This window comes from Pygocentrus nattereri, chromosome 4, assembly GCF_015220715.1.
Source record: "Pygocentrus nattereri isolate fPygNat1 chromosome 4, fPygNat1.pri, whole genome shotgun sequence".
Classification (NCBI taxonomy): Eukaryota; Metazoa; Chordata; class Actinopteri; order Characiformes; family Serrasalmidae; genus Pygocentrus; species Pygocentrus nattereri.
The window spans coordinates 15,835,589-15,845,682 of record NC_051214.1 but is presented as its reverse complement, the minus strand read 5'-3'; the positions used below and the strand labels follow the sequence as shown (position 1 = coordinate 15,845,682).

The window sequence follows — 10,094 nt, the reverse complement described above, 5'->3', positions numbered from 1 at the left end:
GCTGTTTTGTAAGGGCCCATAATTTAAGAGAACATGTTAACCAGACAATGCTTGTATTACTTTAATAACGAATTATTTAAAATTTGTGCTCCAAAAATATGCAATAGAGCTCTTGTTTAAACTTTGTATGCACTGATGTATTTAGACAACTTAAATTTTACACAAAGAATAGAAAACTCATGAATAAATCTGCTTTAGTAATAGCCTTTATTATATTACCATGGACCAGTCAGCCATTGCACCCATACTATAAGGGCATCATTATGTGATACCTTTGCTAAAATAGAACCCAGATTTTTATCATTAATAATCTTTTGAAAGAACAAAAGAGGTTTATTTGCTCTGCCCCTGAGGAGCTGGCATGTTGTCAGTTCTCCCACTTTGGGGCCTCTGCTACCTTTTAATGACCATGTAAATTGAGATGCATCTCTGTACATTACAATGGACATTTCTTTTCACTTAACCTTAAAACTGTCTAATGTACTTGAAGGTCAAAATGTCTTTTGTTGATATGAGGGTTAGTATTGATGATGTGGGTCCTAAACATTCAAATATTTGCTATGAAGTAATATCAATGTCAGAGGTATGCTGTGTGTACTCATTTAAAGATGGTAATTTTTTCAGAAATGGTCATGAGAAATGTAAATTGTTTTGTCTTTGAGTGTGGCATTATCATGAAGTTGCATCAGTTGTAGTTTCTTTAGCCACATTTTAAAAAACATGTGCTAAGTGTGCTGTGTGCAATGGGGGTGGATATCACTGAAGAGCTTGTAATGGCATAAACCCTTGAGATTAACACTACACCCACATTTACAAATGCTTTGCTACTCTAAGAATGCCAGCCTGTGATCATGGGGAGAATAGTGAACATGTGCATCTCAATAAATTAGAATATCATTGAAAAGTTAATATATTTCAGTAATTCAATTCAACAAGTGAAACTTGTATATTTGTATAGATTCACTACACACAGTGGTCTATTTCAAATGTTTATTTCTTTTAATGTTGATTATGGCCTACAGCCAATGAAAATCCAAAAGTCAGTATCTCAGAACATTAGAATATTGTGAAAAAGTTGAATATTGTAGGCTCATGGTGTCAACACAAAACATTTGCAAAGGTTTACTAAGCCTTTAAATGGTCCCTCAGTCTAGTTCAGTAGGCTACACAGTCATAATGCTGTATCCAAGCATATAAATGGAAAGTTGAGTGGAAGGAAAAAGTGTGGTAGAAAAAAGTGCACAAGCAACAGGGATAACTGCAGCCTTGAAAGGATTGTCAAGAAAAGGCGATTCAAGAATTTGGGGGAGATTCACAAGGAGTGGACTGCTGCTGGAGTTGGTGCTTCAAGAGCCACCACACACAGATGCATCCACGACAAGGGCTACAACTGTCACATTCCTTGTCAAGCCACTCATAACCCAGAGACAACGTCAGAAGAATCTTACCTGGGCCAAGGAGAAAAAGGACTGGACAGTTGCTCAGTGGTCCAAAGTCCTGTTTTCGGATTAAAGTAAATTTTGCATTTCATTTGGAAATCAAGGTCCCAGAGTCTGGACGAAGAGTGGAGAGGCACACAATCCAAGCTGCTTGAGGTCTAGTGTGAAGTTTCTACAATCAGTGATGGTTTAGGGAGCCATCTGCTGGTGTTAGTCCCCTGTGTTATATATGTGTTAAGTCCAAAGTCAGTGCAGCCATCTATCAGGAGATTTTAGAGCACTTCATGCTTCCCTCTGCTGACTAGCTTTATGGAGATCCGGATTTCATTATCCAGCGGGACTTGGCACCTGCCCACGCTGCCAAAAGTACCAAAACCTAGTTTAATTACCACAGTATCACTGTGCTTGATTGGCCAGCAGACTCACCTGACCTAAACCCCATAGAGAATCTGTGGGGTATTGTCAAAAGGAAGATGAGACACCAGACCCAACAATGCAGACAAGCCGAAGGCCGCTCAACCTGGGCTTCCGTAACACCCCAACAGTGGCACAGGCTGATCGCCTCCATGCCACGCCGCATTGATGCAGTAATTCATGCAAAAGGTTCCCTGACCAAGTATCAAGTGCATATACTGTACGTACTTTTCAGTAGGCCAACATGACCGTATTAATAATTTTAAAATATTGGTCCTATATAATATAAAAATTTTCTGAGATACTTTTGGGTTTTCATTGGCTGTAGGCTATAATCAAACATTAAAAGAAAAAAATGCTTGAAATAGATCACTGTGTGTAAAGGGGCTATATGAGTTTTTGTGTTGAATTACTGAAATGAATTAACTTTTCGATGATATTCTAATTTATTGAGGAGCACCTGTATTTGGTAAGATTTACTAGTGATAGTTGTTGTCTAGTACTATTAAAACATCCCAAATATAAATATGAAGATACTGTACACCTCTCCTTGGATCACCACCTTATCGTGGTGGAGGGGTTTGCATGCTTGAATGATCTTAGGAGCTATGTTGTCTGGAGCAAAAGCTCCTGGTAGGGTCTCCCATGGCAAACTGGTCCTAGGTGACAGGTCAGACAAAGTGTGATCCATAATAACCCCTATGAAGACACAAAAACGGGACTTGTGTACCCTGCCTGGAACAGGGTTACCGGGGCCCCACCCTGGAGCCAGGCCTGGGGGAGGGGCTCGCCAGCGAGCGTCTGGTGGCTGGGCATTTACTCATGGTGCCCGGCCGGGCCCAGCCCGAAGGAGTTACATGAGTCCCCCCTCCCATCGACCCACCACCAATGGGAGGGGCAGTAGTAGGGGTTCGGTGCGTTGTGGATCGGGCAGTGTCCGAAGGCGTGGGCCTTGGCGTTCTGATCCTCGGTTGCTGAAACTGGCTTTTGGAACTTGGAACGTTACCTCACTGGCGGGGAAGGAGCCTGAGTTGGTGCGCAAGGTTGAGAGATACCGGCTAGATATAGTCGGGCTCACCTCAACACACAGCTTGGGCTCTGGGTCCAATCTCCTTGAGAGGGGCTGGACTTTATTCTTTTCTGGAGTTGCCCATGGTGAGAGGCGGCGGGCAGGTGTGGGCTTTCTCATAGCCCCTCGACTCGGTGCCTGTATGTTGGGGTTTTCTCCGGTGGACGAGAGGGTAGCTTCCCTACGCCTTCGGGTTGGGGAACGGGTCCTGACTGTTGTCTGTGCTTATGCACCGAACAGCAGTTCAGAGTACCCAGCCTTCTTAGAGTCCTTGGGAAGGGTGCTTGAAAGTGCTCCTCCTGGAGACTCTATTGTCCTACTGGGGGACTTCAACGCTCACGTGGGCAATGACAGTGAGACCTGGAGGGGTGTGATTGGGAGGAATGGCCTCTCTGATCTGAACCCGAGTGGTGTTCAGTTTTTAGACTTCTGCGCAAACCACAGTTTGTCCATCACGAACACCATGTTTGAACACAAGGATGTCCATAAGTGCACATGGCACCAGGACACCCTAGGCCGCAGTTCAATGATTGACTTTGTAGTCGTGTCATCGGACTTGCGGCCATGTGTTTTGGACACTCGGGTAAAGAGAGGAGCTGAGCTGTCAACTGATCACCACCTGGTGGTGAGTTGGATCAGGTGGTGGGGGAAGATGCCGGTCAGACCAGGCAAGCCCAAACGTATAGTGAGGGTTTGCTGGGAACGTCTAGCAGAAGAACCTGTCAGATTGATCTTCAACTCACACCTCCGTCAGAACTTTGACCAGATATCGGGGGAGGTGGGGGACATTGACTCAGAATGGGCCATGTTCCGTTCCTCCATTGCTGAAGCGGCTGACTGTAGCTGTGGCCGTAAGGTAGTTGGTGCCTGTCGGGGCGGTAATCCTCGAACCCGGTGGTGGACACCCCAGGTGAGAGATGCCGTCAAGCTGAAGAAGGAGTCCTACCGGGCATGGTTGGCCTGTGGGACACCAGAGGCAGCTGGCAGGTATCGACAGGCCAAGCAATCTGCGGCTTCAGTTGTCGCCAAGGCAAAAACACGTGCATGGGTGGAGTTTGGTGAGGCCTTGGAAAGTGACTTTAAGTCGGCTCCGAAAAGATTCTGGCAAACCGTCAGGCGACTCAGAAGGGGAAAGCAGTGTGCCACTAGCACTGTATATAGTGGAGATGGTGTGCTGCTGACTTCGACTGAAGACGTCATTGGGCGGTGGAAGGAGTACTTTGAGGACCTTCTCAATCCCACCGACACGTTCTCCAGTGAGGAGGCTGAGTCTGGGGACATGGGAATAGGCTTGTCCATTACTGAGGCCGAAGTCGCTAAGGTAGTTAAGAAGCTCCTTGGTGGCAAGGCTCCAGGGGTGGATGAGATCCGCCCTGAGTTCCTCAAGGCTCTGGATGTTGTGGGGCTGTCTTGGCTGACACGCCTTTTCAACATTGCGTGGACATCGGGGGCGGTGCCACTGGATTGGCAGACTGGGGTGGTGGTGCCTCTTTTTAAAAAAGGGGACCGGAGGGTGTGTTCCAACTACAGGGGAATCACACTCCTCAGCCTCCCTGGCAAGGTCTATGCAGGGGTACTGGAGAAGAGAGTCCGGCTTATAGTCGAACCTCGGATCCAGGAGGAACAGTGCGGGTTCCGCCCTGGTCGTGGAACACTGGACCAACTCTTCACCCTCTCCAGGATTCTGGAGGGTTCATGGGAGTTTGCCCAACCAGTCCACATGTGCTTTGTGGATCTGGAGAAGGCATTCGACTGTGTTCCCCGGGGTATTCTGTGGGAGGTGCTTCGGGAGTACGGGGTACATGGCTCTTTGCTACGATCCATTCAGGCCCTGTACAAACAAAGCAGGAGTTTGGTTCACATGGCCGGCAGTAAGTCAGACTCGTTCCCAGTGAGAGTTGGACTCCGTCAGGGCTGCCCTTTGTCACCGATTCTATTCATAATTTTTATGGATAGAATTTCTAGGCGCAGTCAAGGGATGGAGGGTGTCCGGTTTGGTGACCTCAGGGTCACATCGCTGCTGTTTGCAGATGATGTGGTCCTATTGAGGACATCAGGCCGCGAACTTCAGCTTTCGCTGGATCGGTTTGCAGCCGAATGTGAAGCGGCTGGGATGAGAATCAGTACCTCTAAATCCGAGACCATGGTTCTCAGGCGGAAAAGGGTGGAGAGCCGTCTCTGGGTCGGGGATAGGCTCTTGCCTCAAGTGGAGGAGTTCAAGTATCTCGGGGTCTTGTTCACGAGTGATGGTACAAGGGAGCGGGAGATTGACAGGCGGATTGGTGCTGGGTCAGCAGTGATGCGGGCTCTTTACCGGTCTGTTGTGGTAAAGAAAGAGCTGAGCCATAAGGCAAGGCTCTCGATTTACCGGTCGATCTACGTTCCCACCCTCACCTATGGTCATGAGCTTTGGGTAATGACCGAAAGAATAAGATCGCGAATACAAGCGGCCGAAATGAGTTTCCTCCGCAGGGTGTCTGGACTCTCCCTTAGAGAGGGTGAGAAGTTCAGTCATCCGGGAGGGACTCGGAGTAGAGCCGCTGCTTCTTCACGTCGAGAGGAGCCAGCTGAGGTGGTTCGGGCATCTGGTTAGGATGCCTCCTGGACGCCTCCCTCGGGAGGTGTCACAGGCGAGTCCACCTGGGAGGAGACCCCGGGGAAGACCCAGGACACGCTGGCGCGACTATATCGCCCAGCTGGCCTGTGAGCGCCTCGGAATCCCCCTTGGAGAGCTGGTGGAAGTGGCTGGGGAAAGGGAGGTCTGGGCTTCATTGCTTAGGATGCTGCCCTCGCGACCCGAACCCCGGAGAAGCAGAAGATAATGGATGGATGGATGGATGGATGGAGATACTGTACATGTATTCTAATGTGTAATGCTGCAGGTTTTTTGTTAAAATCTTGCATAATGCTTAAGATATAGACAAAGTCACTCCAAATGATTTGATGTGAAATGTAGAGAAACTCGTTGAGTCAGTATTGTTCAGAGATGAGGTGAAAGGAACCAGGCAGCCAAAATGTTTAAAGCCTCTGAAAGCTGCCTCACAGAAAGTGAAGTTTTTATTCAAAATGTTCAGTGATTTATTTGTTACAGTGTTTTGGCTTTTTTTCAAAAATACACTACAGAAAAGTAGGGCATTGTAAGGCAAAAGTAGCTTTTGGATATACCACTATGTTAATGATCAAAATTACATGGAAAAAAAACTCAGAAATGTGTAGATTCATTAGATGATTCAGATAAAAAAAAAAGTAATGGTCATGTACATTACAACACCTGGTTCCCATCATCACCACTACATCACAAACATCTGTGTGGTGTCACTGCAGGGCACTATTTCACACCAGTCTTCTCTGAATGACTTTACATCTAAAACGATTGAATTATGCAGTCAAGTCGATTAATCACTTAAGTAAATCAGCTATTAAAATGACACTCTGATAAATTAACAATATTTATTTATCAGTTTGCATGATAATGCGTGCCGATCTTCTTTACAGTTAGAGTCTGGTTGACACATCCAACAACTTTTATTAGCAGCTACATAGTTTTAGTTTAGTAAATTTCTAACTACGATTTCATTTTCACAATTGTTTCTGACTTTTTAGACTTTCTGCTGATTTTTTTTTTTTAAGTCTGCTGATTTTTTTTTAACTTCTAGAATCACACTTGCTTCTAAATTTTTTCTTTTACTTTTGACTTTTGCCACTTTTTTAGCAGGGGGCAGGTCTTAGAAGAGGGAGTTTCTATTGGTCAGATGAGTTGGAGTGACAGGTCTTCTGACACATAGCCACTGTTTGTCATATTCTGTGCTAATGTCACACAGGTAAGAGTCCTGTGTTGCCCTGTCTAAAATGCTACAACTATTTTGAGAAGTGTTGAACTTAGTTGTTTATGGATGAACGTAACTGCACCATCTTTCCAGCAAGCCTAGCACTGTCCACTAAAGGACAAACTAGGCTAGCCATAGTTAATGGAACTAAACTGCTTAAATACCTCAAGTTAGTTCACTGAATTAATGTGAAGACTGATTGGAGCAGTAGCACTATGTAAACAACCATGCTGAAGTAGAAAGCTGGTTTAAGTGACTGACACAGAGGCATTCTGTGGTTAGAAATGAAAAAACTGATATAACAGCATTTACAAACCCCCAAATGTAACGGCCAATCACCTTTATTCTCATGTTAATTAGATTGATCGATCATCTCACGCCAGCAGCAATGACTGTAAAATACATTCACAACATGACAGGGGTAGACAGTGAGGCCAAAACGTATACAACTTATAACCTCACCCACTCCCATGAAAGTGAACACAACTGGAACTAAACTTTTATTAAAGTTAAATTTTGTTAGAAAATGTTCTTTACATATCAAATAAATGCAGAAACAGCTATTGCGATCACTTTATTAAACCAGAAGAGCAGATTAAACAGCATAAATAGCTGTTATTGTTCCAACAAAGGGTTAATATTTACTGAACTGCTAAATTTGTTTTGCTAAGATGTTGGTGCTGTGTAGCTGCAGCTGCTTTAGTTTCTATCCAGAATATTTATTCATGCTTTACTTCATGTAAATTATATTAAATTCATTACATGTAGTGCCTCGGCTGGGAAAATGAGACAACTTGAAAGCTGCATTAGAGTGGGATAATTATGAAACTGCTTGACTCTCAATTCCCCACCCCGGCAGCAGACACCTGAAATTAAATATAATTCTGTAGTTTACATCATGTCCAGGAGAGGAATTCTGGGTCTATGCTGGATTTCTGTATTACTAAAATGAATGTGATTTTTGAAAATCAGCACTATTGTGCCCTGTTGTGAAAAAAGATCCCCAACCCGATTTGGATATGATGGCGGTGAATTTGAAAACACATTCATTCTTGTCATAGAGAAATCCAGCTTAGACCTACAGAATGACAACACAACTTCAAACTTCTGCAGTCAGGCCGAAGTCAATCCTCATGGTTTCTTTCACTCCTACTTCCCCTTGTTGTATGTAGCTGTCTCCTATGATCAAGTGTTTTAGGCCCTGTGGATAAATATATTGCATATTTATCATATTACAGTTTTCAACAGTATGTTTCTGAAAACAATATAAGTGTATATTTTACACAATGTAAAATATATTGAGCAAAACAAAGCTAGCATATATATTTTTAAAAACACAAAACATGTTGAATTACCTTTGTGTTTGAAATGTACTATATAAATAAACTTGTCCAACCATGAAGTAATGCATCTGCTGCCCAAAACCTTTTTGCTGTAGAAAAAAGAAACATACAGTAAGTTTGCTTTGCTTTTTCAGTGAAATGCATCCTTCTACTTCTACTAAAATTAAAGAAAAATTCTGGGCAAGTGATTAGAAACTATTTTAACTTTTCATTTTTAGCCATTTTCCTTCATTTACATTCATTCATTGAGGACTCACTCGCAGATGCCCTCTGGCATTCTGCAGTTATGGTTTTGATACACCAGGGGAAATAGGCTAAATTAGCTCTGTTACCATGCTATAATGTCTTGCGGGTTTCTCAAATGCTAGCGGGCGCTCTCAAAAGAATCCAAAATGAATGGGCTGAGATGGAACATAGGAAAATTTAAGTTTAGATAAACAATTGTAATAAAGAAATACATTTATTTACTGGACACAGAACAGCATAAAACATTTTAACACTACTCTCTTACTATTTTTGAGCGCTTTTGAACTCCAGTTATAGGTGTTTAAAATGGAGCCTTGTGTATGGTTATGGATGGTGAGCACAAGCAGCCACTGAGCTGTACAAAGCACATCCTTCTACTTTTAAAATTAAAGGAAAATTCTGGGCAAGAGATTGGAAACTATTTCATTTTAAACTCTTCATTTTAAGCCATTTCACTATATTCACACCCATTGAATGAGAAAGTCTGTTTTTGATATAACTGGGAAAGCAGGAAGAGGCCAGGCTCCTCTTAAACCAGCTCTGACTTCATATCTATAGAACAGAAGGGCATGAGACATGTTGTCCATATTTTTTAGTCATTGGGCAGCAGTAAGTCATAGCTGGCAGTAATCAATGGTATTTTCCACTCTTCGTTGTATTTAGCCAGTGCTACTACGTTATTTCCATTGACTTCAGGAGTTTTAAAGTAAGGATTAGTTGAGACCATGTGGAGCTGTAGGTTGCCAGAAGCAGGATTAAGAAACACTGATTCAAACTGCTGTAAAGCTTGCCTAGTTCGCCCTGTAATGGACACTGCTAGGGTACAGGAACTGTAGACCCAAAAGATGAAACAGATTAGTTAATCAGCTATGTTAACCTAACATACTTCAGTTTCCTGTATGTATATATACACACACAGCTCAAAAAAATAAAGGGAACACAAACAACACAATATAACTCCAAGTAAATCAAACTTCTGTGACATCAAACTGTCCACTTAGGAAGCAACACTGATTGACAATCAATTTCACATGCTGTTGTGTAAATGGAATAGACAACAAGTGGAAATTATTGGCAATTAGCAGGACACACTCAGTAAAGCAGTGGTTCTGCAGGTGGGGACCACAGACCACTTCTCAGTACCTATGCTTTCTGGCTGATGTTTTGGTCACTTTTGAATGTTGGTGGTGCTTTCACACTCATGGTAGCATGAGACAGACTCTACAACCCACACAAGTGGCTCAGGTAGTGCAGCTCATCCAGGATGGCACATCAATGCGAGCTGTGGCAAGAAGGTTTGCTGTGTCTGTCTGCATAGTGTCCAGAGCCTGGAGGCGCTACCAGGAGACAGGTCAGTACACCAGGAGACGTGGAAGAGGCCGTAGGAGGGCAGCCACCCAGCAGCAGGAGGAACAGGAGGAGCACTGCCAGAGCCCTGCAAAATGACCTCCAGCAGGCCACAAATGTGCATGTGTCTGCACAAACGGTTAGAAACTGACTCCATGAGGATGGTATCAGAGGCCGCCGTCCACAGATGGGAATTGTGCTCACAGCCCAACACCGTGCAGGGCGCTTGGCATTTGCCAGAGAACACCAGGATTGGCAAATTCACCACTGGCGCCCTGTACTCTTAACAGATGAAAGCAGGTTCACAGTGAGCACATGTGACAGACGTGACAGAGTCTGGAGACGCTGTGGAGAGCGATCTGCTGCCTGCTTCAGCATTACCGGTTTGGCAGTGGGGCAGTAATGGTGT

The 10,094-nt window shown here is 44.2% G+C and overlaps 1 long non-coding RNA gene across 1 annotated transcript; it reads right to left on the bottom strand.

Annotated features, from left to right (window-relative positions):
* Positions 1–5,961: 5,961 nt before the first annotated feature.
* On the bottom strand, positions 5,962–8,162 carry LOC108444381. The gene is made up of 2 exons (XR_001859232.2): positions 8,105–8,162; positions 5,962–7,950 (listed from the first exon to the last, which is right to left on the bottom strand). It is a non-coding gene; the product is annotated as an uncharacterized LOC108444381 (long non-coding RNA).
* Positions 8,163–10,094: the final 1,932 nt, after the last annotated feature.